The sequence below is a fragment of the Tenrec ecaudatus genome, chromosome 9 (genome assembly GCF_050624435.1).
Source record: "Tenrec ecaudatus isolate mTenEca1 chromosome 9, mTenEca1.hap1, whole genome shotgun sequence".
Classification (NCBI taxonomy): domain Eukaryota; kingdom Metazoa; phylum Chordata; class Mammalia; order Afrosoricida; family Tenrecidae; genus Tenrec; species Tenrec ecaudatus.
This window is the reverse complement of record NC_134538.1, coordinates 70,532,588-70,559,195: the sequence shown is the minus strand read 5'-3', so window position 1 is coordinate 70,559,195 and position 26,608 is coordinate 70,532,588. Positions and strand designations below refer to the sequence as shown.

The 26,608-nt window shown below is 43.2% G+C and overlaps 1 protein-coding gene and 1 pseudogene across 1 annotated transcript in view; both read right to left on the bottom strand.

Annotated features, from left to right (window-relative positions):
- ELMO1 (engulfment and cell motility 1) overlaps positions 1-26,608 on the bottom strand; it is a 673,946-nt gene that overhangs the window by 240,835 nt on the left and 406,503 nt on the right. The window lies entirely within an intron of this gene.
- LOC142457688 (U1 spliceosomal RNA) lies at positions 6,195-6,338 on the bottom strand (annotated as a pseudogene).

Here is a 26,608-nt window from a genome sequence, read left to right as displayed (position 1 = left end):
TAGGAAGGTGCTATGGAGTTGGAAGAAAGAGAGATTCCAACAATATCTAAAAGCAGAATCTTCGATATGATGGGAGAAATGTGTAATTCTTTATATAATTAGTAAATAAATATATAAGTAGGCCCGGGCTTACTGTCCTAATCGGGAAATCCAACATTGCAGAAAACTATACTGATTTTATAAGTTAAGCTGCCTGATAATTGTTTTACAAATAGTATTCCAATTCCCTTCACCACAACAAGCTAATGATAAGACCTTTTGATCTCTACTTTAGAGGTGAGGAAACTGAAGTGCAAAAATATTAAACACCTTGTCCAAGACCGCCTTGAGCAATAGGGCCCTGCACAAATCTTCTGGTCCCCACTATCTATGTCCGTGGAGAATACCATCTCTTACACTCTTAAAAAATAATAGCTTTTTGAGATATACTTCACACACCATAAATTTCACCCCTTTAAATGTGCACCTGAATGGTTTTCATTGTACTTGCAAAGAGTCCTGGTAGTACATTGGCATAGTAGTTACATAATCTGGTGTCAGCTTGAGACTTAAGAATGAAGGGGTGGAGTTGCACACCTTAATTACCTCATTTGGAGGCACCAAGGAATTAAATAACTCGTTGGAGATGGGACACACATTCTCCCTGAGACATTCCTGTTGACAAGACAGATGGAGGTATGCTAGAGTCCTGGAGGTGGAGAAGCCACATGGAGACTTCTGCCAAAGCTGAGATGCTTCCACCGCCACTGGATCCACAAGACTATCCATCCACTGGCTTGTAATCTTCCTGCACTCAGCGTCATTGCATGAGTCTGAAAATAACTTTACAGACTGGTACTGGACATATGGGCTAATATTGGACTTAAGGACACCCCCTTACTGAAGGGTTGTGGGGAGGAGATGAGCCAGTCAGGGTGCAGGGTAGCAAGGATGAAACATACAACTTTCCTCTAGTTTGTAAATGCTCCCCCCCCCCCCACTAGCATGATCCCAATTCTACCTTACAAATCTGGCTAGACCAGAGGATATACATTGGTACAGAGAGCAACTGGAAACAGGGAATCCAGGACAGATGACTCCTTCAGGACTAGTGGTGAGAGTGGTGATGACTGGAGGGTGGAGGGAATGTGGGGTAGAAAGGAGGAACTGATTACAAGAATCTACATATAGCCTCCTTCCTGGGGGATGGACAGCAGAGAAGAGGGTGAGGGGAGACTATGGACAGTGTAATATATGACAAAATAATAGTAATTTATGAATTATGAAGGATTCATGAGGTAGGGGGAGTAAGAAGGGAGGGGGGAAAGAGTAGCCAATATTAAGGGCTCAAGTAGAAGGCAAATGTTTTGAGAATGATGATGGCAACAAATGAACATATGTGCTTGACACAATGGATGGATGTATGGATTATAATAAGAATTGTATGAGCCCCCAATAAAATGATTTTTTTAAAAAGAAGTGCATAGAACTAGATCAAGGATATGTCAGGAAACAATAGCTTCACATTTTGATATTTTACTTTATAAAGGTGCCTAGGATTTTCTAGCAATATTTTTTACTTAGTTTCATATTTTGTGAATCCTTCCATGTTTTCCGAAGGTTAAGGGAATTTCCTCCCTTCTACTACATGGATCTTAAAAAACACTGACTACCTATATGATTCGGCCTACCATGGTTTCAGGTAGACTGTGAATTATTCTGAATTAATTCTTGGAATTTTGCATTATAGTTTGGCTACATCACTTATTAATCTTAAATGACTTGTCCTTTGTTCATGCTTTTACACAAGTTAATTATCACTCAGCAGCAGAGACTCTCAGAGCTTCTGCCCACTGTGCTTCATGCTCTTCTGTCAGTAGCTCATTTTCCTTCTTTTGATTCCAAGGTTTTCAAGATCTTCCTATGTGTGCTTAGAGAATACTCATCATAGCAAATTTATTTACGTCTGTTGAGATCCACGGGAAGACAGAAGAATCCTAAAAGTTCAGCAGTTTCTTTTTCCCTTCTGCACAGCATGACCGTTCACTGTGCTCCGTCCCAGTTTTTCAAATCTCTGCTTCAATTTCCAAGACGTTCTGTCAATGTGTATCTCCTAACTGTCATGAAATGCGCTATCTTCACCATTTTTCATTTCATGCAAAGCCAGATTAGCTTAAATAAATCAATATTTCCTGCCTCTAAGCTGTGATTTGTATGTATAAAAGAAATCATAAGAGTAAAGAAGAAAATTCCAATTTTTATAATGAGTCTACCAGTGGCCTCATTAAACACTAAGAAATCCACTTTCCAAGTCAGCTATGTGCCTTATCCAATATTTGCTTTCATGTATAAGCTTACTGAAAATCAGTAAATAGAACCCAGCAGACACTTGGAGGTGATAATAAGTGCAATTGCTTAGTAGGTCATAATTTATCTATGAAGGCAGGGTCTTACCTAGTAAAGTTGTCCACATCTGGGTCCCCCACCCCACCCCTGTAACTCATCTTTCTTAAGAGACAGGTTGGGAGACTGAGGTCAAGGTAGGTTGTGCTCCAGATGGCCTTAAGCAAAGTCAGGCAGAAACATCAGAAAGCTTTATGTAGAGATGTGATCTATATGGACTGTGGCCATCATACAGAAGCAGATCAATAAGCACAGCCTGAATCATTTCGGGGCAGAGTTAAGGCAGAAGCAAATCTTACTCTGGGAGAAAGAAAGCCTTTGAAATACAATAAAACCTGGCTTGATTCAGCACCACGGAGAGCACTAATCCAAGTCCCTGTTTACCACAGGTTTGCTAAAGCTGGCCAATGGAACCTCCCTTATAAAGTCCATCTAATATTAGTGTCAGTGGTCTGTGGAATGTTCCACAGAGGCCCTGGTGGTGGAGAGGGCAGTGGGGGTAAGCATGCTGACAGAGCACTTTAGGCAGAAAAAAAATCCAACTCTCTGTTTTTCTGTTGTTGGGCCACTGGAGATAATGATGCTGGGATATTGTTCTAGGATTTTGCATTTGATCTCTTAGTTATATCTTGAAAAGTTATGACATGCTAGGGGAAAAGCTACTGTATACAAACATTCCTTGGGTATGGCAGGGACCAGACCAAATTTAGGGACACATATGGTAGAAAACTAAAAAGGAGGTGGGGAAAGGAAAAAAAAAATAAAAAAGAAGTGGGTTACAGGGGCCCAGGGCACTAACCCACCCAAGGGGAGAGTATTGTTTATATTTCTACAGGCAATGAGGGACCAGACTTAAACCCAGTGCTCCGTGATGTGAATGCAACATGCTGGCGTGGAGTAGGGAACCAGTGGAGAGGTCTGGGGGCTGGCCCCAATCCCAACTACTAAATGGACACGTGCCCCTAACCCCAGAAGAATTTATTTCAAAGGATGGTATTGAATCTGCAGCTCTGGGCAAGGGACATATCTTATCAGAAGGGGGGGAGGGGAGGAGAGAGTGGATCACATCCTGGCCCACCAGTCCTTGAGGATGATGTTCCCGATTAGAACAGCCAGTCCACAGAGAGGACCACATGGCCGGACCCACTATGAGACATGACGTCCCTCACTGACCCATAGAGACATGATGTCCCTCACTGACCCATAACCCTGCAGGGGACAACATCAGAGACACAGTGTGGGAAATGCAATCCCGCCACACTGAGACAAAACACTAAAGGGGTGCAACAGAACATCAAGGGAACAGAGCAGCAAGGTTCCCAGGGAATGCTGAAGGTGGACTTTGGGGCCAGGTTGTGGTGCCCAACAGACTGGACTGGAAAACATTCCTAAAGGCCAACAATCAGTCCTTGAACGAACAACAAGCTTTTCTTTCTTGTTGTTTTGTTTTTTGTCATTTGTTCATTGTTGTTTTGTTGTATATTGTTGCTTAGGTTTGCTCAATCTTGTTTTTGTACATGTTATTATCTCTGCAGGTCTGTCTAAATAAGATAAGCTGGATGAACAATCTGGAGGAGAAAATCACATGACCGACAGTTCTGGGGGGACATGGGAGAGGAGGAGGAGGGGGGAAAGGTAGTGGTGTTAACATATCCAGGGAAAAGGGAACAAAAAGTGATCCAAATAGATGGTGAGGAGGGCATAGGAGGCCTGGTAGGGTGTGATCAAGGGTAACATAACCAAAAGGAATTACTGAAACCCAAATGAAGTCTGAGCATCAGAGTCGGACAAGAGGAAAGTCTAAAGAAATAGAGGAAAGAGCAAGGAGGCAAAGGACATTTATAGAGGTCTAAATAAATGCATGTACATATGTAAATATATTTATATATTAGGATGGAGAAATAGATCTATGTGCATATATTTATAGGTTTAGTATTAAGGTAGCAGAAGGACACTGGGCCTCCACTCAAGTACTCCCTCAATGCAAGAATGCTTTCTTCTATTAAATTGGCATTCTATGATGCTCACCTTCCCGACACAATCACTGAAGACAAAGCGGGTGAATAAGCAAATATGATAAAGAAAGTTGATGTTGACCGGCTATCAAAAGATATACCACTGGGGGTCTTAAAGACTTGAAGGTAAACAAGCTGCCACCTAGCTCAGAAGCAACAAAGCCCACATGGAAGAAGCACACCAGCCTGTGTGATCACGAGGTGCCAAAGGGATCAGTTATTAGGCATCAAAGAACAAAAAATCATATCATTGTGTGCTCACCTCCATGATAATGATTGCTGAAGACAAACGTGTGCATAAGCAAATGTGACAAAGAAAGCTGATGGTGCCCGGCTATCAAAAGATATAGCATCTGGGGTCTTAAAGGCGTGAAGGTAAACAAGCGGCCATCTAGCTCAGAAGCAACAAAGCCCACATGAAAGAAGCATACCAGCCTGTGCATTCACGAGGTGTCGAAGGGATCAGGTATCAGGCATCATCAGAACAAAAAATCCTATCTTTGTGAATGGGGGTGGGGGGTGCAGAGTGGAGACTCAAAGCCCATAGGGTGTGATGTAGCAATGAGGAAACACAACTTTCCTCTCGTTCCTAAATGCTCCCTCCTCCCCCACTACCATAATCCCAATTCTACCTTACAAATCTGGCTAGACCAGAGGATGTTCACTGGTACAGATAGGAACTGGAAACGCAGGGAATCCAGGGTAGATGATCCCTTTAGGACCAGTGGTGTGAGTGGTGATACTGGGAGGGTAGAGGGAGGGTGGTTTGGAAAGGGGGAATCGATTACAAGGATCTACATGTAACCTCCTCCCTGGGGGACAGACAACAGAAAAGGGGGTGAAGGGAGATGTCAGACAGGGTAAAATATGACAAAATAATAATTTATAAATTATCAAGGATTCATGAGGGAGGGAGGAGTGGGGAGGGAGGGGAAAATGAGGACCTGATGCCAGGGGCTTAAGTGGAGAGCAAATGTTTTGAGAATGATGAGGGCAATGAATGTATAAATGTGCTTTACACAATTGATGTATGTATGGATTGTGATAAGAGTTGTATGAGCCCCTAATAAAATGATTTTAAGAAAGAGTTGTAGAAGCCTCCAATAAAATGATTTTTTTAAAAAGCTATGACATGCACATGGTGGAAAATCAAAGGACGATAAGGAAACGCTAGTCTGACTTTGGGCAACATCCACAAAGGCCCACCATAAAATTTGGGTTGAAACAGGAGTGATGTCTCGCAGCTTTGTAGGGCACTGTCTCTCTTTTGTTGAGAACACAGGAAAACATTTTCCACTCAGAATGGAAGTCAAACAAGCATCATTGGACCTGAAACTCCCTGAAATCCTTGAAGAAAGTCAACGTGCCCCCTGCTAGCCTCCTCTTCTCAAGGCTACCCACATGCTGCGTTCTTCAACGGTGGCTGCGTTCTTCAACGGTTCTTCATTGCCTTGCTCTGTGTGTACCCATGCCTTGAAAATTCCATCCTGCCTCAGAATGACTCCTGCAATTTCAGGCATGTCATGAGCCATGCATATGAATCATGGAACATGGAACTACCTTCTTATCTGGAAATGAACTCTCTGCGGGTGCGCCTAAGAGGACACTGGTTTTACTCAATGCCTGCTTACCAAAGTTTCAAACCAAACGTGTAGTCAACTGAAACGCTCAACTCCGTGTCGTCACTTAGTGACTGGTTCTACTCCTGGGCGCTAAATTTGTGCAGCTGATCTATTTTTAAAAATCTAAGTGTAAGTTTATCAAAGGTAAACTGTTTTTGTTTTGTTTTTTGTTTTATAGGGGAGAGCGCGAACGCAGTCCCCCACTACCACAAATTCTGCAGTTGAGTTTCCCGCATTTGGGGAAATCGCAGGGGTCAGCACATCCAGAGTGCAATGGATGAGCCTCGCCCTGGGAAAAACTCCCCTGCCAGGGAAGTATGGCAAACTGTTGATTTCTCTCCTGTGGAGTCAGCTTGTTGGGCATGTACTATATTTAAATATGAAAGAGTCCTTTTGCTTCGGGGTAGTCTGAGAAATCCACATGTTATTCTGATTATGAACTCAAGTCCTTCCAAGTATATCAAACTAAACTAAACACACAGCTGTCACATCAATTCTGATGCACAGTGACTTACAGGCCAGAGTAGAATTGCCGTGGTGGGTTTCCACGACTGTTGCTAAGCCTATCCTTTCTCCCAAAGAGCAGCATATGGGTTGGAACCATCAGCCTTGTCATTACCAGTCCAATGTGTGACCCATGCCACAGACAGGGCTCCCTCCAAAAGGACAGACATAGGGTTAAAGTCATCCTGTCTCCAAGGAAGGTGATTCTCTGGCAAAATTCTCAAAATACGCTCAAGTGCTAGACCCTGTCCTATGCGCCCTGCACAGTTCTCTGCCATCCTAGTGGATGGCACGCAGGAGGAGGAGACATTTCGGCAGGGATCCGGGTTAGCAAATTCAGAGTGTCTCTCAGAGCTTGTTACTTGTTCATATAAACACCAAACTTGTCTACTTCAATCATCCATTGAAGAGTTTTGACAGTTCGACAGTACTCAAATTACACCTTTAAATATTTGTGCAACTATAAAATTTACCTTTTAAGTCCTCAGCATGCAAAGAAGCACAAAGCAGGACCCCAATTTTCAAAGATCTGGGAAGAGTGTGGACTGGTAATGGACATAGGAACTATACTGTAGGACAGGTATAGTTGCTCAGTATAAGCCATGTATGAAGTTACCATTTTCACATTGGTGTCAGTAATAACTGGTAAAATATGTTAATATTCTATTAACCGCCGCCTTTGCCAAGTTATGGATAATTTGAAAAGAAATAAAACTTGAATATTTTATCTAATCCGATTCAAATTAAGTACAATCATCAATGCTTAGTCAAACCATGCTCAATATAATTAAGGAATTTAGATACTACATATTATATGCTCTTTCTTAGAATCCTAGGATTTCTGGGCTGATCATATTTTTTCCTCTCCTTGCAGACAGCATGCTGCCCTAGAGAACTCCAGAGGAAGACATTACTATGTAAGGGTATCTGGCTTCTGGCGCCTCTCCCATTTCATTGAAAGACTCCTGAAAAAAATGTCAACATCCATTGGCTATAAATGTGAAACACACAAGCTTCTTTGATTCAAATATCCTTCCAACCATTCATGTGCATATTAGCATATGTATTGCATTTCTTGTCCTAGCAATAATGCTTCTGCTTACAAACAATAGAGCTGAGCATATTCCATCACCCTGGGAACAGATTTCTGAAGGAATTTATCATTTAGCTTCCTCGGGATATTCATGTCTCCCTGTGAGCCAAGTCAGAAAGCAGTTGCAACCGATCCTACTACATCAACACCGAACATTATCATGACTATGACAAAGAGGCTCCTGTGACTGAGCATTAAATGGGTAAACAGAGATGATAACAAGACACAAAGAGCTGAGATGGCTATGGGAAACCTTGCTCAAACACGAAGCAGATTTTACTGCTGAAATCATAGGATTTAAAGATGTGGGGGAATCCCTTCTTCATTGTTCACTAGCTATATGAATTTGAATAAGCTAAGTTCCCTCGCAGAGGCTAGGTTTCTTCAACTATTTATACCGTCTCCTCGGTCCAAAGTGACGCAGATGTAAGGATTTCAAGTAGCAGATGTAACATTCCTACTCAAAGTACCAATCCCCCAGGGGCCCTAAAGAAGCACTGCCCAGATTTTCTAGTAAGGACCGACAAGACATGGGTCACTAACCATCTAGTTGCAGGATCTGTGTACAGCTTCAAATGGCCTATGGGCTGATGCTTAGCAGTGCGTATGATGGCCTGGGCGCTAGTTCTCAGGAAATGGAACCTCTCATTGGTTCTGTCTCTTTTGACTTTTGGGGTGAGAAGCTCTCCAGAGAACGCACCTTCTCTCCAAATCTGCACGGTCTTGTTAGTCGTGAATCATGCTGCGATCCCACCTGAGCTGTTGTACATGGTTGCACTGATGACCTCACCCTCCTGGAGTGGGGCAGGGTCCAACCTCATACAGCGAGTTGCCTCGCTCTCTTAGGTAGCTGTCCTGTTTATACGTTCTACTGAAAGCTGCTCTATATTTTCAGGTTTCATTCCAGGTAACCCATCCATTCCATGACATAAGATTTAGCACCAATTTTTCACCTTTAAGAAGGAATCCATTAATCAGGAAATATTTAGGAAGCATTGCAATTTTGAGAACAAGAAAAAACATAAACCATATTCCTGCCATTTCTTTTCACAATTTACATAGTCTCACCTCACTCGGTGTTACTTTTAGTAAACTGTGTGAAGTAGTTCTTTCACGTTCTAGGGAAAAAGTGATTTATAGGCACAACTGCTTTTTATGAACTATAGATCACAAGTCAGTTCGTTCCAAGGTCTGTGAACCCAAGAGGGAAGGAAGGCAGCGATTAAAAAGCAACACCAGTTGTCACTGCCTAAGTGAATTTCTTGATGGGGGCGCCAGGCAGGGTTAGCTTTTCATGCATCAGTTGACAGTAAGATAAATAATTCCGGAGTACCTATTTTCCAGTCTCTACGGCAATCGCATTGTTCAAGCACAGTTTTCAGGAACAAGCCTAGACAGAACCATGGTCTATAATACTATAGGGCCAATGTCTGATAGAGAATAAAACCAGCAATTCCATATTACAAGCTGAGCCCATTCCATCTGAATTTTTCAGCAAAGGACAATATGGAAAGGGAAACAGACATGAGCCACCACATTCCTTTCTAAGCAGGCACATTTGATTCGTTGTCTTACATGACACCAAGGTCACTTAGAGGAAAGGCGTTCTTGAGCTACCTGACCACCGTAAGAGCTGGTTCTCTCTTGGTGTGGGTGTGTAAGTGGCGGTGGAGAAGGAGGAGGAAACCTGCATTGATACATTCAGGGTAAGAGCTGGGTTTTTTAAGACAGTGGAGTCTGTCTTTAAGACAGACGAAGCCTTTGGGAGCCAGAGGATTGAGCTCCAGTTGTGATATGGATAACTTTAAGCTGAGAAATCTCCTGGGTTTCTGAATCACTAATTTGTAAAATGTGGATTAAGATAGAACCTGTTCTATCAGGTAGCTTAAATACTAAATGAAATTTAAATGTAAAAACTATTAGGCAAAAGTCTAATCCATGATAAATACTAAAATGATTGCAATATATTTTACTATATTAAACTATAACATGGAGAAAGAGATTGCTTCATAAATGATTATTAATGGATTGAGATCACTGTAAATTATGATCACTTTGAAGGGAATTCTATTATCAATGGCCTGTTTTACCTTTTTTTCCTTGTACACAACCTTTGGTTGCTTTTGCATCCAAATCTGGTTGGTGAAAAGGTTAAAAAGCAAGGGTATTTTATTTCAGACTTGTCCTGCTTTTGGCAAAACAATGACTATTACTGCAAAAGCCTAATTTAGAAGAGTAACGAGAATGAAGTGGTAAAAGACTGGCTTTCTCAGTGATCTCCTCACGTGCTCTTTATAGGGCAGACGTCCTGCCAACGCTCACTCCAGGTAGGAGATGCCATCGCTCCAAAAGGAGATGCTGAAATCATTTGTATGTAGACAACGGATTGCAAAGCCAAAGTACACTCATGAAATATTCTGCAAAGAATCTTCTTTCATGGCCTTTGTTCTTTACACGGCTATGATAATTTCTTCTACAACATGTTCCACATACAAACATTTTACCAGCTCAGTAACACCACCTTGGCTTATTAAATGAACAGCATCATCAGAAGAAATGAGACTAGTCTAAGCTTTACACACACACACACACACACACACACAATCTTGGCATTTAGTAGTTCACCGACATGAAGTGGATTCCTACTCATAGTGACCCAATAGGAAGGGAAGCACCCCAAGACTGTAGCTCTTTATGGGAACAGAACACCTCATCTGTGTCCTGCAGGGCTGCTGCTGATTTTGGATTGCTGACCTTGGGGTTAGTTGTCCAACGACCGGCCAGGGTTGTGGAAACAAATAGCGTCATCACCTTTCTGAACTTTACCTACAAAGTTGCGTTCAGTGGGGAGTGGTTGAACTTGACTTACGGATTTCATACCTTTTCAAATAAGAAAACATTTTCTTTTCAATGTGGGACATTACTTAATGTGGCTGACTTCATGTTGTGGCAAGCAAAACGAATCTTGCTTTCCGCTAACACCTCCAACACTTAATGAAACCTCTGGGGTTTCCTTAACCGTGTGGAGACGGGAAGGACGCAGTTATGGTGAAAGGTTTGTTGTTCTGTACTATAAAAGCAAAGATAGCGGACAACTTTATATACAAATTCACACACCACGATGGCTTACACCTGGGGTGCAAGTCAAAACGCATGGCTAAAAACTACAGAAAACTTCATTTTTAAAAGGATGATTCTACTGTTGTTGGGTTTTTTTGAGATAGCAATCATATAAGTCTACATATTTTAGCAGGTAATTCTCCACCTCTCTAACGCTGCCTTGTGAAATCCTGTCCTTCTCTATGACCATCCAGTCAAAGCAGCAGTTTGGACATCCTTCAGGGAACCAAATTATGGGTCTGTTTGTTTTTCAGTCTCTTAAAACATTTTTGGAACAAAACAGATAGAAGGGCCAAGATCAAGGCTGTAAGGTCGATGGGGTAAGGTTCCCCAACAAAATCCTCAGAAACCAACCCTTGCTATTCTAGAAGAATAAGCCGGGTCATTGTGATGGGTACAGACAATGTCACTGAAGCAACTGACTTGGCCTTCTTATCCCCTATGTAGTTCTCAATGTCTTGGACACGTTCCCTATGAGCCCCACAACTGTCTCATGTTCTCTGATCTCTGAGAAAATCTATCAAGATTATTCATTTGAAATGAAAAAAAAAAGTTCCTTTACTTTCTGAACTGGCCTCTCTGCCTTGAAGGCAAAGTAGTTCCTTTGGACCCACTTTTATTTTTAACCTTTTTTTGAAGGCAGGGTAGGACAAAATATCTTACTGAGAGAACTTGTCTATACCTATCCACTGACCAAAGAGACATGTTAGAACATATTTTGTTTAGAATAAACCCATGCATGTATGGACTGGAGGCTTAGCAGTAATACTTACTGACTCACCCTCAGAGGCGGCCTTGGCTACCAAACAGCAAAAAGGGTCAGTGCAGTTCTCAGAGCAGAGACCCATCTTGCTTGTGTTCCCAGATTCCTTCTCATTTGCACTTCCTCGATTATGTGGGTTCTAGCATATGAATGCTAAGACGTATTCTCTGGGATGTATTATATATACACAATTCTCGTGGTAAAAGCATTAGCTTGTTCATCAGATTTCCACTGTAGATTAAAATTCATGGGGAGCGTGAAGGGAGCATGAAGACAGGGCTAACAGTAACTGCAGGTGGAATCTACACCTGTCGGAGTCAGTGCTGCGACCTGTTGAAGGCCCCCTTAGGTTCCTGATTCCCAGAGAGAGTGACTAGAGGTCTGGAAAATCTACCTGTGTTTGATTCTCTGACGCTGAACCCTTTTCCAAAGATTTAAATGTTTAATTATGCCCCCTGATACTCTTCTTCCCCTTCTCTCCCCTCCATTCACCATAGTGATGAATTCTCTGAATGGACGATGCAGCTAATACTCAGTACCCAGGGCAGCTACTCTACCAATGCTTTCTTAGGCAGCTCCCGGAGCTATGGGAAGCCGGGAACCCAATGAATTTCAACGTTTTTCAGCACTTGTCATGAAGAGGAGGTTAAAATTAATTAACCCAAGGCAGATATGGGAGCTTAAGGCCAATCGATCAGCTCTCTGTACATGGGATATCCTAAAAATTAGAGACAGTTCCCTTTGAAAATCACTCTTCTGTGTGTCAAACTTCCAGTAGAGTTCTGTAGAAACTATTTTCCGGCCTAGTCCCTAGTTTGAGTTTCCCCTTCCATTGCCTGGCAGAACCACACTGTGGGTCTCGCTACTTTCCAGTCTTAACTGCCATCATTACCTCCCTGCGCCCCAAATGGTTTGCTATTAGGTTAATCATTAGGGATGATTTCTAAATGGCAAAGAGATTAACCAGCCAACTTCACTTAAGGAACTATGGCTCTGAAGTCAAGGGAAGCAAGCTCTAGACAGAAGGGCTAAATTCCAGGTGGCTTCTCTGCTCTTTCTTACCCCTGTCCTCATTGGCATTTGCCCATATGGGATCCCCTGGCACCTAGGCAACAATGATACAAATGCCTTTCATTCTCTCAGCAGTAACCCAGGGCTGCATATCTAGCTGGAAATGGAGAAAAGGCAACTGGATGATAAATACTCCCAAATGACTTGCCCAAGGACATGCATAAACCTTCACATCTAGACAGCCAGCCTCCGGTTGTATTTTATTTTCAACCAGAATCACATGTATCAGATGTTTCTGTGGTATCATCAAGAAGAAAAACAGGATGGAAGCCAAAGTGTATGAAGCATCTATGGAACAGTTCCTAGCTTAGTGAAGTAATTTATCCAAGCTCACAAAGCCAGGGAGAGGCAAGCAGGGGTTTAAACCTCTAACTATAAACCTTCCTGCTAAAAGCAACAGAATTCCCTCCTAATGAAGCAGGACTCCTTTCTCGTTGTCTGGCTAGAAACAAAAAAACAAATCAAAAACCAAAAAGAGCCCCACTGTCCCTGAGTAGAATCTACCCTGCAGCGACCTGCAGGAGAGACTTCGCAGGGCTCCTGAGACTGTAAATCTGTACCGGAGTCCCGTGCTTCATGTCTGTACCACCAAGACACCAAGTTAAGAACAGAGCTTTAGAAGTCTAGAACTGACCAAAACGATGATTTCCCTTATATATTTGGTCATTCGCCTGATTTTATTTTAGTGATGGAATAACAAAACAAAGACAATTCAAGCAGCCATTCCAAAGGCAATATACTCTTTAACTCCTCTCAAGAAGTGTGGTAGGAGAAAGCTATCTTGAGGAGAAAGCGCGCTCTAGTGCATTTTACCCGTAATATGGAATATATATATTATTGTTTATAAACAATGTATATATCAGCGATTCTCAACCTTTGGGCTCTACCCCTTTGGGGGTTGAACGACCCTTTCACAGGGGTCACCCGATTCATAACAGTAGCAAAATTACAGTTCTGAAGTAGCAACGAAAATAATTTTATGGTTGGGGGGGTCACCACAACATGCGGAACTGTATTAAAGGGTCGCAACATCAGGACAGTTGAGAACCACTAATATATATGAACTATATATATATTTATATAAACAACATCTAATATGTACAAGTGTAATTTTGTTACAATCCCTGTGACTCAAGCATTGAGACTGCCAAACTGAAAAGTTACACATTTCGATAGGTTTCAGTCAGGATTTTATTTTTTAATGCCTAACATTCTTCTATTGCGATCACCTCAATGTGCTTCATCTTCCAAAATGAAGAATCACGCTGAAAGGCACCTCGTGACTTCGGACAAAAATAAACTGGATTTACAGTTTGCTCCATGGAAAATGTTAGTATTCCACCTGCAGCTTCCCCGTTGACATAGCAGCATCCCGTAATTACCCCTAAAGGCCATTTGATTTGATAATATATTCACCACCATGTATAATTTACATAATGTTCCACAATTACCATTAATATGCAAATGTTAGGCTAAAGATTATGTGGCCTAGAAATGCAATGCAACTGCTTCTCTGACAGCCCTACACCACGTGCATCAAGAGAGCTAACCCAAAGGCCTTCCAACGTTGGGAAGGAACTGACCCCTGGCCATCAAGATCAAGGCTGCGGTGTGGATGAGCACGCAAGTCAACATTTGCAGTTCACTTATCATAGGACACAGAGCCAGTGACAAGTTCAATAAGCATCTTTCCGTCTAAGGCACTAGCCTGCACATCCAGAGTATGAGGGTGAACAACAGTTTCTCTACAACTTTCTCTGAGGCACTCCATGATATTAGAAAGGCGGGTCCAGGCTAGTACAGATATAGGGAAGCAACATTTAGACATGTGCATACTTTGGGCATGTAATTAGCATGAAAATTACTTGCCAGGTGAATATTATGACATGCTAATCAGATAGGCCAGTTTGTGAAATTAAATCCTCCTTACCCATTTCCCAGGAGCCCCATTGGTCTAGTGGGAATGCATTAGGCTACAATCCACATGGTTGCCAGTTCAAAATCACCAGCAGCTCTGCAGGAGAAAGACTGGGCTTTCTACTCCCGACAACACAGTGTTGAACACCCACAGGGAGACACTAGGAGTCAGAATTGACTCGATAGCAGAGAGTTTGGTTTGGTGCCACATTCCGTAAGGACCTTGGTGGTGCTGTGGGTGAGGGGTTGGGCTGTAAACACAAAACTCACAGTTCAAACCCACTGGCTGCTCCTTGAGTGAAAGATGAGGCAGTCTGCTCCCGTAAAGATGAACTGTCTAGCAAACTCCATGGGGCAGTTCTATAATGTTCTACAGGATCTATATGAGTTTAAATTACCTCGACAAATGAATGGGTGTGTCTCCATTTTCCAACAGTCCAACCCACTGCCATTGAGTAAATCCCAAGTGAAAGTGACTTGATATATCAAAGTAGAATTAGCCAAGAGAGTTTCTTAAATCAAACCTTTAAAGAAATAGGCTGTCACATCTTTCTCCCTCAGAGTGATGGTGGGTTAAGGCTCAGGTGGGGACAGTTTGGTTAGTAGCCAAGTGCTTTAACCACGGTGCCACTAAGGTCCCTCCTCCCCAACTGTAACCCGGCTGAAAAGGGAAGAGGAATGTGGGAGAAGGGAGAAATACCCATGGCACTAGAGCGTCACTCATGATGTGGTAAGTGTATGAACGGCAGGAAATTCTGTCCCAGTTCCCATAGCAACTGCAGCTTAACTCCTGGGTCTGATAAATTAAGTTATGAAGATTAATCCCACTTGGAATATAAGGAAACAGTGCCTCTGAGCAAGGGATCCACAGGTAGGTCCAGCTTTGCATTAACAGAGTACTAATAAGATTGAATTTTACCTGATCCCATTGTTCAAGAAATCCCTCAAAACATTCCGGCTGGTGAACAGCAGGGTTGACTGGAAGGAATTGACTACGGTTTAATACTCATTGGAATAACTAATTTCCCTTTCTGTATCTTCCCTTCTGTATCCCCCCATCTCCTAGGATCCTAGCAAGCCCCAAACCCACTACCCTCCAGTCAGTTCTGGCTCAGAGTGAGGCTGCATAAGGTTCCTCGGCTGCCAGCCTCATCTTTCTCCCTGGGAATGGCTGGTGGGTTTGAAGCAGTCATTGTTGGGTGAGCATTCCAACGCTTACCAAACAGAGCCACCAGTCTCCTTCCTAGGATTCCAGGTCTTATAAAAAGCAAACAGACACATATTCTTAGCCAAGGGGCCCAAACTACAACCACAATATGTCATTCACCCAGCCTCCCCCCACTGCCCCCAATTTAACTGTCCTTAACAAGCTCACCCGCCTTCCTGCTGCATTTTAGTGGAACTGGACTTTCGTATCTCTCTCTCCTCGCTTTGGTCTTCTTCCCTCCCACTCTCTCATCACAGCAGTGGTGGTTCAGTGGGGGGAATTCTCATTCTCCATGCCGGAAACCAGAGTCCTGGTGGTATGACTGTGATGTACTGGGTTGCCAACCCCAAGGTCAGCCGTTCGAAACCACAGGCACGCCTCAGAATAAAAAGGAGGTTTTCTACTCACACTGAGAGTTACCATCTTGGAAATCCACAAGGGCAGGTCTACCCTCTGCTAGGGGTCACCCTGAGTCAGAACCAACTCCATGACTGTGAGTCTGGTTGGGGTAGGTTTATTCAGGAAACCTGGGTTCAGTTCCCAGTCAAGTTCCTCATGTGCAGCCACTTAGCTCTCAGTAGAGGCATGTGTGGCTACAATGCCGAACTGGTTTCACCAAAGCTTCCTAACCAAGATGGGCAAGGAAGAAACTCCGTAACGTCCTTCCACTGCCCAGCCAGTGAAAACCTGACAGATCACAATGGTCTAACACTGTTCACTGTGGGGTCCTCCAAAGATGGGGCCGCTCTCCCTTCCCCTGTTCCTCTCGCTGGAAACATTCTTTTGAATCAATGACATCCTTGTCATCTTTGAACATCATCAGGTGTGATCTTTCCCTTTTACAGTTTCAAATGCGCCTCCAGGTGAAGCCCAGGGGAAGCAACAGGAAGATGAGCAACCCCGCGAAGCTCTTGTTCACAAAGAGAGATGCTCCCTCTCACTGGCACCACTTGTCTCGGGACAGTTTCCTGAGGAAGAGGCCAGGGATTCCAGAAGAGGGGCAAAAATAAAATAAACAAATAGAATCCCTTCAGTGGAAAGCATAAGATGTACTTTTAATATATCCATGCGGTAAGACTAGGATGGTTGGACACACACACACACACACACACACACACACACACACACTGTAACATGACATTTGGAGTCCCTGACCACTGCCCAAAAGATTGGGTTTTGAATCCACCTAGAAACACTTCTGGCATAGCGGCAGGGAGTTGGGCAGCTAACTCCAAGGCCAGTAGTTCAAAACCACCATCCATTTCTGAGGAGAAAGATGAGGATTTCTATCGTGGGGGGCTTCTGAGTTTAATGTTAATGGTGGTAGAGTAATCTGGAAAAGGATATCAATAATCTTGTACAACAAAAAGCATAATCAATGCTACTGAATTAGACATGTAGAAGTTGTGGACTTGGAGAATGTTTTGTTGTGGATATTTTTGCTACAGTTAGAAAAAAATAGTTACACGAATCACGAGTACAAGGAAGTAGGAAATGTTGGTGATAATTATACAACTCTTCTTGATATGACTGAATTGTTGACTTGTCTGACACGTAGATGAAATCCTAATAAAATGATTAAGAAGAAAAAGTTACAATCTCAGACACCCACCAGAGAAGTTCTACCCTATAGGGTCACTCACTGTAGGTGGGAATCAACTCAATGGCAGTGAGAGCAGCCTGCGAAAGAAAGAGCTGTGTTTTCTTCTGAAATCCTACGGGGGATGCTTCACCCTGGGTCACCGTAAGTAGGAACCAGGTTGACAGAAAGTAGACTCAGCACCGGAGTCCTTTTTCTCACCGTTGGGCCATCATCCTGGACGACTATTAGCTCCAGCTATGTGACCTCATGGCCAGCTACTTACTTCCAGACTCACATGCTGGATGTCGAGTATCCAGAAACTGGGAAATTCAGAATCAGTATTATCAACATTCAAACTCAAATGACAGGATGTTAGCCTATCGCCCTTACTAGTCCAAGTAGTAATTGGTGCGATTCTTCAATCTGGTCAAAATTCAAGTCCAATCAGCCCCCTCCTGCCACCCCACAGTTCTTTCTCCATTCATATACCATGGTCCATTGTAGAATTGTCCTCTCTTCCTCTTTGTTCTGCTGATCCTCTAGCCCATTAACCTGCCCAAATCTTACCCAGGATGGAGCCCACAGGCCACCTGCTCTGTGCCTAAGCAGGAACAGCAGAGGCGTCTGATGGAACACGAGCTCAACATTAATGTCACTGCTTGTCTATGGTCCAAATCATCACCTGGGTCCTTGGCACGATCTGAGTACCTTTTTATGTTTGTATAAACAGACTGCCCCCCCCCATTTTACAGCAATCACTAAAATCTACATTACACTGCCTCTCAGGGCTTTCTTTTCGCTCCTCCCTACATCGTTCAGAGAGAAAACAGAAGCTACCACCAGGAAATTGTGTCCATGTCCTACTATAGCATCCACACCATCTCTGCAATGCAATATGTATAAAGGCCATATATTGAAAGAGGTGGAGCATCATATTATTAGGTTCGAATAATTGTTAGTGAACTATTTTATCTCTCTGGGCCTCGGGTTCCAAAGAATGACACGCTACCTGTTTTAGAGTAGGTAAGGGACAGCAGACAATCCAAGTGAAGAAAATAGGCTTGAAGCAAAAAGGGCCCTCAGGACTGTCAGCTTTTAGGAACTCTGGTCACAGAGTGTTTAAGTACTTGGATACTAACCGAAAGGTTGGTGGTTCAAACCCTCCATAAGCTCTGTGGGAGAACAGCACGGCAACATGTTCCCGTGGAGCTTATGTATAGCCTACGAAACTCTATGGGGACGTTCTAATCAAACATTTATGGCCACGACGAGTCAGAGATGGCTTGACGACACACGGCGTTCGCTATTCCATTGCGAATAAGAATCAATGGCTCTCTCTTCTCCCGACCTCCTTCCATCAAGGTCTATTAAAATGCAGGATATATCCTTTCTCTTTTTAAAGTCTTAGGACATATTCAGATCTATCCCTTGCCCTATCCTCAGAGACCACCTTCAAGGAATAGGTTTCCTGCACCAGGTGTCTCTACCCCTACTGGATCCTGCTTATCTGCGTTTAGACACACTGGCGTTCTGCTAACCCTCAACAACCAACTCCTGAAAGTGGTAGTAGCACGTTGTTTTGTTTCTGCTCGGTTCTGTGGGGTAAACACTCCCACTCCGGCTAATTTTCAGCTGCCAACTGTTCTACAACCTGCTTCTAAGCTCGCTGAAAATTGAACAATGGGCTCCCGCACCTCACCGATGCGTGCTATATACTGTGGTTCTCAGATTCTAACAAACAACCTACACACACACACCAGCAAAGACACAGTTTTAAAAGATTTACACACACGCACGCACGAGTACAGCCTCATTTCTTCAGACCCTTCAGCTTTCTTCAGACCCCTCACAGCTGGCTCCTGGTCTCTGCTTCCCAATCTCTCATTCAGCGCTGCTGGTTCACTCCACTTGGCCCTCGTTTCATCTCCATCCAGGCCTGGAAAGGTGCTTGCTCAGGTCCTTCAGAACACATTTCAGTGATCCTTTAGCCCAGGGGTCCTCAGACTTTTTAAACAGGGGGACAGTTCACTGTCCCTCAGACCCGTTGGAGGGCCGGACTGTAGTTAAAAAAAAACAACAAACTATGAACAAATTCCTATGCACATTGCACATATCTTATTTTGGAGTAAAAAACAAATGGCTAAAAACACTCGGCGGGCTGAATAAATGTCCGCGGCGGGCCGCATGTGGCCCGCGGGCCGTAGTTTGAGGACACTTGCTCTAGCCAAACGCTCAGTCATTGCCAGTCTCCAGCCCTTTTAGTCTTAGCCACGGATCACATGCTCCGCGGTCTCCACAAAGCCCTTACATGAAAGAATCTCCTGGGTCTGCAACCCCTTCCTCTTGCTCCAGTTTCTCCTGAGACCACCTTAGTCCACCCCTTGATTTTGACACCACACGTGTAAATGACGCTCAATTTCTCTCCTCTGGCCCAAACTTCTGTGCTTTCAGATTTCAATATATATTGATTTTGACATTTTACAATGTTCCTGCGCTAAGAGGCACGAAGATCAAACAAGCTGAAGAAAGTCCCTGCCTCAAACAACACCCAGGTCATTTGAGGAGAAGCGATATCAACCATAAGGAGCTCGGGGGTTGCCACTGGGTCCAGTAGATATGGGCGCAAGGCCCGGCTCCTCCGAATCTACTACTGAGCACTTACGGAGCAATATCCTATAGCAGGTAAAATGGAATCTCACGAAGCCTGGAGTGAGGCTCCAGGTGCACACGCTGGGTCTCCTGCCTTTGAGCACGCAGGCCTTCGGGGTCAGTCCCTGAAGAAGCCACTGTGGCTTTCGTTCAATGGTCTTTAGTGTTTTGTGGAGATAATATTTTTAAAAATTGGGCCCAATCGTTAACATCAATTTTAACACAGAAAACAATTATTTAAAAAATACATAAACCAGAGGGCAACACGTTTACAACTTATTCTGTTACTTGGAAGTTGACTTGCCATGCTCAGCTAAGAAAAAAAATGAGGAAGTGACAATAATCAGCAAAATGATTTTCTGATGGGATAGGGTTGCCAATAATAATTTTTTAAAGCCTTGGAGATAAACGCAATCTGGCCAATTTCAGAGAGGGGAACAATTTTGCACATGCTGCATGTAAAAGACAAATTTTGTCAGAATTTAAGAGAAACCCATACAAATAAGATCTCTGTGTTCTGCAGGAGTCCTGGTGGTGCTGTGGGTTACACACTGGGCTGCTTACCACAAGGTCAGCAGTTTGAAACGACCAGCTGCTCTGAGGGAGGAAGATGAGGCTTTCTACTCTTGTAAAGAGTTACAGTCTCAGAAACCCACAGGTACGATTCTACTCTGTCCTATAGGGTCACTGGGAGTCAGAATATACTCAATGGCAGTGAATTTGAAGGTTTTAAAAAATATGTTTTATGGACACATACTCACCTATATTTAGGTAAAACTATTTAATTCATAGGGGCCATTGGTTAATGACAGGTGATAGGTTGCTCAAATATTCATGCAGATGCTTTGGAATTAAATAATATGATCAAATTGTACTGAGATGTCCCGCTGGATATTCCATAGGCAGAAAAGAAAATGGAGAATGAAAAACCAAAGTTGGAAAATCATCCAGTTCAGTCTACATATGGTGTGAGGTCTTAATTTAAGGTCCTACCAGTTTCAAGTAGTTCACGGAAAAATAGAATTAAAACACAATGAAAATTTTCCATGAACCTTCAGGAGCTGCCACCTTGTAATTTTTTCCCTGAAATTGAAACAGATAGCTGTTAATCATATAAAAATGAGACAATAAAATATGAACAAGAAAATAAATACCCAAATTATTAATACACTTATTTCTGTCCATTCGTTTTTATACATAACATCTGGGCCTCTTGCTCACTGCGCTGCAGTCTAGACAATGGTTTCTAAGATCAGCAGACGCTCAACACACATGCCATTTTAACTATCTCCTAATTGCCTCGTTGGTGAAGAGACTCCTGCTCTAGAGTCTGGGGGATGAACCTTACAAACAACCTGGACAGATGAGGCTGACCGCAGCTTACTAGCAGCATATATCACAACAGCCGAAACGCGGCTACTCAATGTCACACAAGACTCTGCAGGGGTTGCAGCAGAGACCAGAATGAACTACCCGGTGATGCATGAGGCAGGTTTTAGAGTAACGAGAGGCTAGGGTACCCTCTCCCCACCACCCCCAAGTACCCTGTAGGAGAATATGATTGGAACACCAATCAGGGGCAAACAGGGACTGTGAGGGGTCCCCTTGACAATGATGGGGAGCTGTTCTGTTAGGGTATTATGGGTGAGTGCAGAGCAGAAAGGAGAACTCAACACCAGGCCATCAAGGTGGTTCTGACAAGGTGGTTCCAATGTCACCAGATGTCAGGTAACCCAGACTACAAGAGGACTTCAAAATGGCAGGAATCATTGCTTTTTCACATTTTAAAGAGACCATTTGTAGTAGATTTTTCCCAGTAGGCTGTTTGTTTCTTTCTTTTAAAAAAACTTTTAGCTCTTTATCATGAATTGGATGAAGGCTTACTGAACAGATCAATTTTCCATTCAGTAATTCATGCATATTTTCTTCCATGTCATTGACTGCAATGTAATCTCACTTATCCTTTGTAAGGAAAAAAAAAGAGTTCATGGAAAATCTCGTTATTTTTTAATCTCATGTTTCCATAAACTTTTTGAATCCCCCTCTTAAGTCAGGAGTCCCTTCATTTGGGGGTAATGAGGAATATTTGGAAATGGATCATGCTGAAGGTAGCATAACCTAATAAATGTAATGAATGCCACTGAGTTGTATGTTTAAAATTGGTTAAAATAGCAAACCTGATAGACATTCTACCATAATACACTTTTTCAACAATGAAAATTCAAAAAGTCTTAAGATAAAAAGTAGTAAAGGAGATAATGTCAGTCATGGTTTTACTGCTAAAATGTTTCTGCATGAATCTCTCTCTGCGTGTCTCTAAGGTATCTCTATTAACTTTGGAATCACAAAATTAACAAACCAGAAATTGAAACGTTAGTCTGGAACAGCTTGACAATTCCTATAGAGGTTAAAAAAGGCAGGATTTTCCCTTTGTTATTAACATTATGAAGGTGAAAATGTTGTCTGGAAATGCTGGCCCATCTGTATTGGAGCTGTACATAAATATAAAAAAACAAGTTTGAAATAAGGACTCTAGGTGGGTTATTCTCACCCATAAATAAAACTGTATAACCTTTACTTGATGGAAAGAGAGTCCTCAGTTCAGCCGGATGGAGGCTTACAGAACACTTGCTGTAGAACATTAGAGATAACATCCTGGGCTACAACAGAAAGAGCCAAGAGGTTTCTGCTGGCCCATGTCCATTCTATTGGAGCAGAGATTATTTATGGATCATTTATTTCACCTTGACACATGAAAAATCACGTGCCTACCTTCCTCCAGCCCTAAACTTGCTCTTATCCAAGGCTGTCTGACATGAAATGGGCTGTGGAGCTGTATCACACCCAGATGTCCATGTGCAACTCTCTCCTACTCTTTCGTTGGCTGCAAAGTGATGTGTTAAAGAGCTCGCCTTGACCTTGCTCTAGGAAGTCTTTATGGAGCTTGGTTGTTTTACTCATTAATAATAGCATGTTAAGTGTGAACCACTGAGGTGTATCACTAGCACAGTTGTGTGCCAGCATAGAAGAAGACACTTGTTATTAATATTGACCTCAGGACCTTTCCACACTTTCTTGCCAGAACACCTATGAGCTCCAGTCCCTTAAAATAGATGAATTTGGTATGGATGTGTTTGAATAAAACACAAATAAGAAAATCGATCTTATGAAATAACAAATAAAATGGTTAAGATATTCAGTACATTGTATTTTTGTTGTGATTGATCTAAGGAATGTCTTACAAAAGGGTAGGTGGTGGGTCCGGTGTGGAGTGCCCCTCGTCCCGGGAACCAGGGCGCAGCTGGAAAGGCAGCTGTCCCCTCGCCGGTCACGCACCGCACGTTCGTGGGGAGCCTGGTGCTAAACCATTCGTAGACGACCTGCTTCTGGGTCGGGGTTTCGTATGTAACAGAGCAGCTCCCTCACTGCGATCTATTGAGTCAGCCCTCAACACAAGGGTTTGTAAAAAAAAAGGGGGGGGTTAGGTGGCGAAACTTACTGAAGAATGAATATTTTGAGAAGTCCCCAGAGAAATCCCCTTTAGGATTATTGGAACTAATAGGAAAATTCAGCAATGTGGAGAGGTAAAAAGAAAAAATCGGCATAAAAAATCAGTTGATTTCCTGTCGATTAACAAAGAAAACTGGAAATGAAATCAAGGAAATAATACTTAATATAGTAGCCACCCCAAAGATGAGACACTGAAGGATGAATGTAACCAGAAAAACAATAGACATGTATAAAGAAAACTGCAACACGTTATAAAAGAGACCTACATAAATAGAAGAAGATATCAGGCCCATGTGGATGGGAAGACTATGAAATGACAATCCTACCTGAGCTACAGATGTAAGACTATCCTGACATCACCCCTTCAAAGAGAAACACAAATCACCCACTTATGTGAAAGGAAAGCGGCCTGGACAAGCACAGTACTCTTAACGAAGGAAATCAAAGTGGGAGCCCTCTCGCTTTCAGATGCCGACACCTATGACACAGCCAAGGTTGTCAAAACAGCCTCAGATTGGTACAACAATGGATACATAGACCAGCGGAATAGAATGGAGGACTCAGAGGTCAATCCACGCACCACAGAAAGCCAATCTTTGGCAATGGGGCTAAACCCACTTGATGGGGAAGATGGAAGATACAGTCTCTTTAGCAAATGGGTGCGGGAAAACTGGGTCTCCATTTGCAGAAGACTAAAACAGGGCCTCTATTTATTCCATATGCAAAACAAACTCCAGACGGTTCCAGTCCTAAATGTCAGTAGTAGAATTATAAAGATCATCACTGAAATACAGGCACAAACTTAGTGTCCCTGATACACGGCCTAAGCGCACTAACAAGCATAATGAAAAACGCATAAACAGCGGAAGACAAAGCATGACAGAGGCTTCCAAAAATTAAACACTCTTGTGCACCGAAAGCTTCCACCAAAAGAGACCCCTCAGACTGAGAGGAACTGTTGGCTGTCATATACTGGGCAAGGGACTAATCTCTACAATTTATATTTTAAAAGTCCACAGCTCTACAATCAAAATGTAATTCGATCTGTCTATGGATCCTGTCAGAGATTGCCATCCTTTGCTGCCCACTGGGTCTAGGTAGGCAGGGCAAGAACGCATATAAGGGTCACTTTTCCCGCACCTTGCAAGCTGACGTTTCCTCTGAAAAGCCCAGTCTAGTTAGAGGAAAGAAATCCTGTTCTAGACCAACATCACTGGGAATAGACTTAACTTAATAAACTCATCTTCAAACAGATTGATATAATAAACACCGCCCATTATTTCCCAGCCCCTGCACCTATGAGGCAGGATGGCAATGCAGAAACCAAGTAAATAACAGCAGAAAAGTGCTAGGCGGCAGAATCGGGTGATGAAGAAATGCCTTAGGCGAGACATTGCCAAGGGAGCCGGAATATGGCTGAAGGTGAAGTGTTGAGAGGTTCGCAAATGTCTCATGTCTCATCACTTATGTTTCTGCCCATGCTCTTTTTATTAGATGTGCCGTTCACTCGATTAGTATTTCATGTTTATGTCCAACTTATCCCTGGGGCAGAGGGGAGAGACAAACCAAAAATGCTCCTAAAATAAAGCAGCCCCATTTCTGCACCCTTTCTCCAAACCTGACCTTTTAAATAGACCACCTGTCTCCAAATTCCTCTCCTGTTTCGCTGAAAACGCCTACCCCACCCACTGGAAGTCCGAGCCAGGACAGACTCCTAAGTGATGGAATAGACTAGACCAGGGGTCCTCAAACTTTTAAAACAGGGGGACAGTTCACTGTCCCTCAGACCTGTTGGAGGGCTGGACTATAGTTTTAAAAAAAACAAACTATGAACCAATTCCTATGCACACTGCACATATCTTATTTTGAAGTTAAAAAAAACAAATGGGGCAAAAACACCCTGCGGGCTGGATAAATGTCCTTGGCGGGCCGCACGTGCCCACGGGCCGTAGTTTGAGGATGCCTGGACCAAGCTTCCCCCACAGTGGGTAGGAGGAGGTAGCAATACCATTCTCCATCTTGCTCCAACAATGAGTTCGCAAATCACAACAAGTTGCAGTTCCCCAATAGAAAACCCAGAGACCAGGAAGGAAGCTTCATCCTGATCGAGAGGAAGGTGGGTTTGCTGCCTCCTGCCAAGATGAAGAGTCCGGTCATCAAGTCCAGAAAAGAGACTCATAGTTGAGGTGAGCTGGGGGTTGCTTAAGAGTCTAGGGGTGTATGCACTGGTGCACCTCATCAGGAACACTCACGCAAGTTTCGGGGCAATGGAAGGGCCTGTGTGAGATGAGGAATAGGCCCATCCTTTTCCTGAAGAGCGGGACCAGCAGAGGCTTCACCTGAGAATGGGTGGCAGGGGGTACACTCCACAGGCAGCTTGGTGTGTTTTGTTCTCTGAAAGTGTTTGTATTTCTCTGGGACAGGAAAAACTTCTACTAGATAGAAGGGATACTTGGCCTCAAAATTATCCAAGGAAGGTCAGACGGTGGCAATAGAAGTTCTGTAGCCATTCCTCAGAGTAATGGAAGAGATGGAGTTGACCCAGCTCATGTCCTTGAGGGCGGGGGTGCCGGCTTTGCTTACGTCAGGGGTGCTACCCCTTGCATTTGGTATGGTGAAGGGTGAGAGGGAGCATTCCTGGCACCAAATCGTAGGTGGTGTGGTGGAGGAGGTATTCCTTGGCTTGGGGGCTGGGGGTGGTCTCAGGCCTACACCCCATAACAAATAGCTTTAGCTCAACCTTCAGTAGAATCGTTTCCAATGAAACCCATGCTCCATTTTATACTAATTATTCTTGAGAAAACAGGTCTCTGATTTATTAGCCAGCTTTGCTAGCATGTCCATACTCCTAAAAATTATGAATTAGGGAAAGTTTGAAATCCATAGTCTCTTTGGTTTTGTTCCATTTCACCAGCTTAAGTTGGAAATTTTCTTATGTGAAGTTAGGCTGATTTTACCCTTTTTACCTTTGAGCACATGAGTTAATTTGAGCGCTCACTCTGTACATTTAAGCCTAAATCCTAGACTTGCTTGAAGATGTAAATTTTATCAGTTGTCAGAGGCAACCCCCCATGGGATGGTGAGGTGAGGGAAAAATCAAATTATACTCAGATGAAAGCTTAGCTGGCTCCTATCTGGCTAAACTTGTAGCTTAAAATAAATGCAATTTTTCC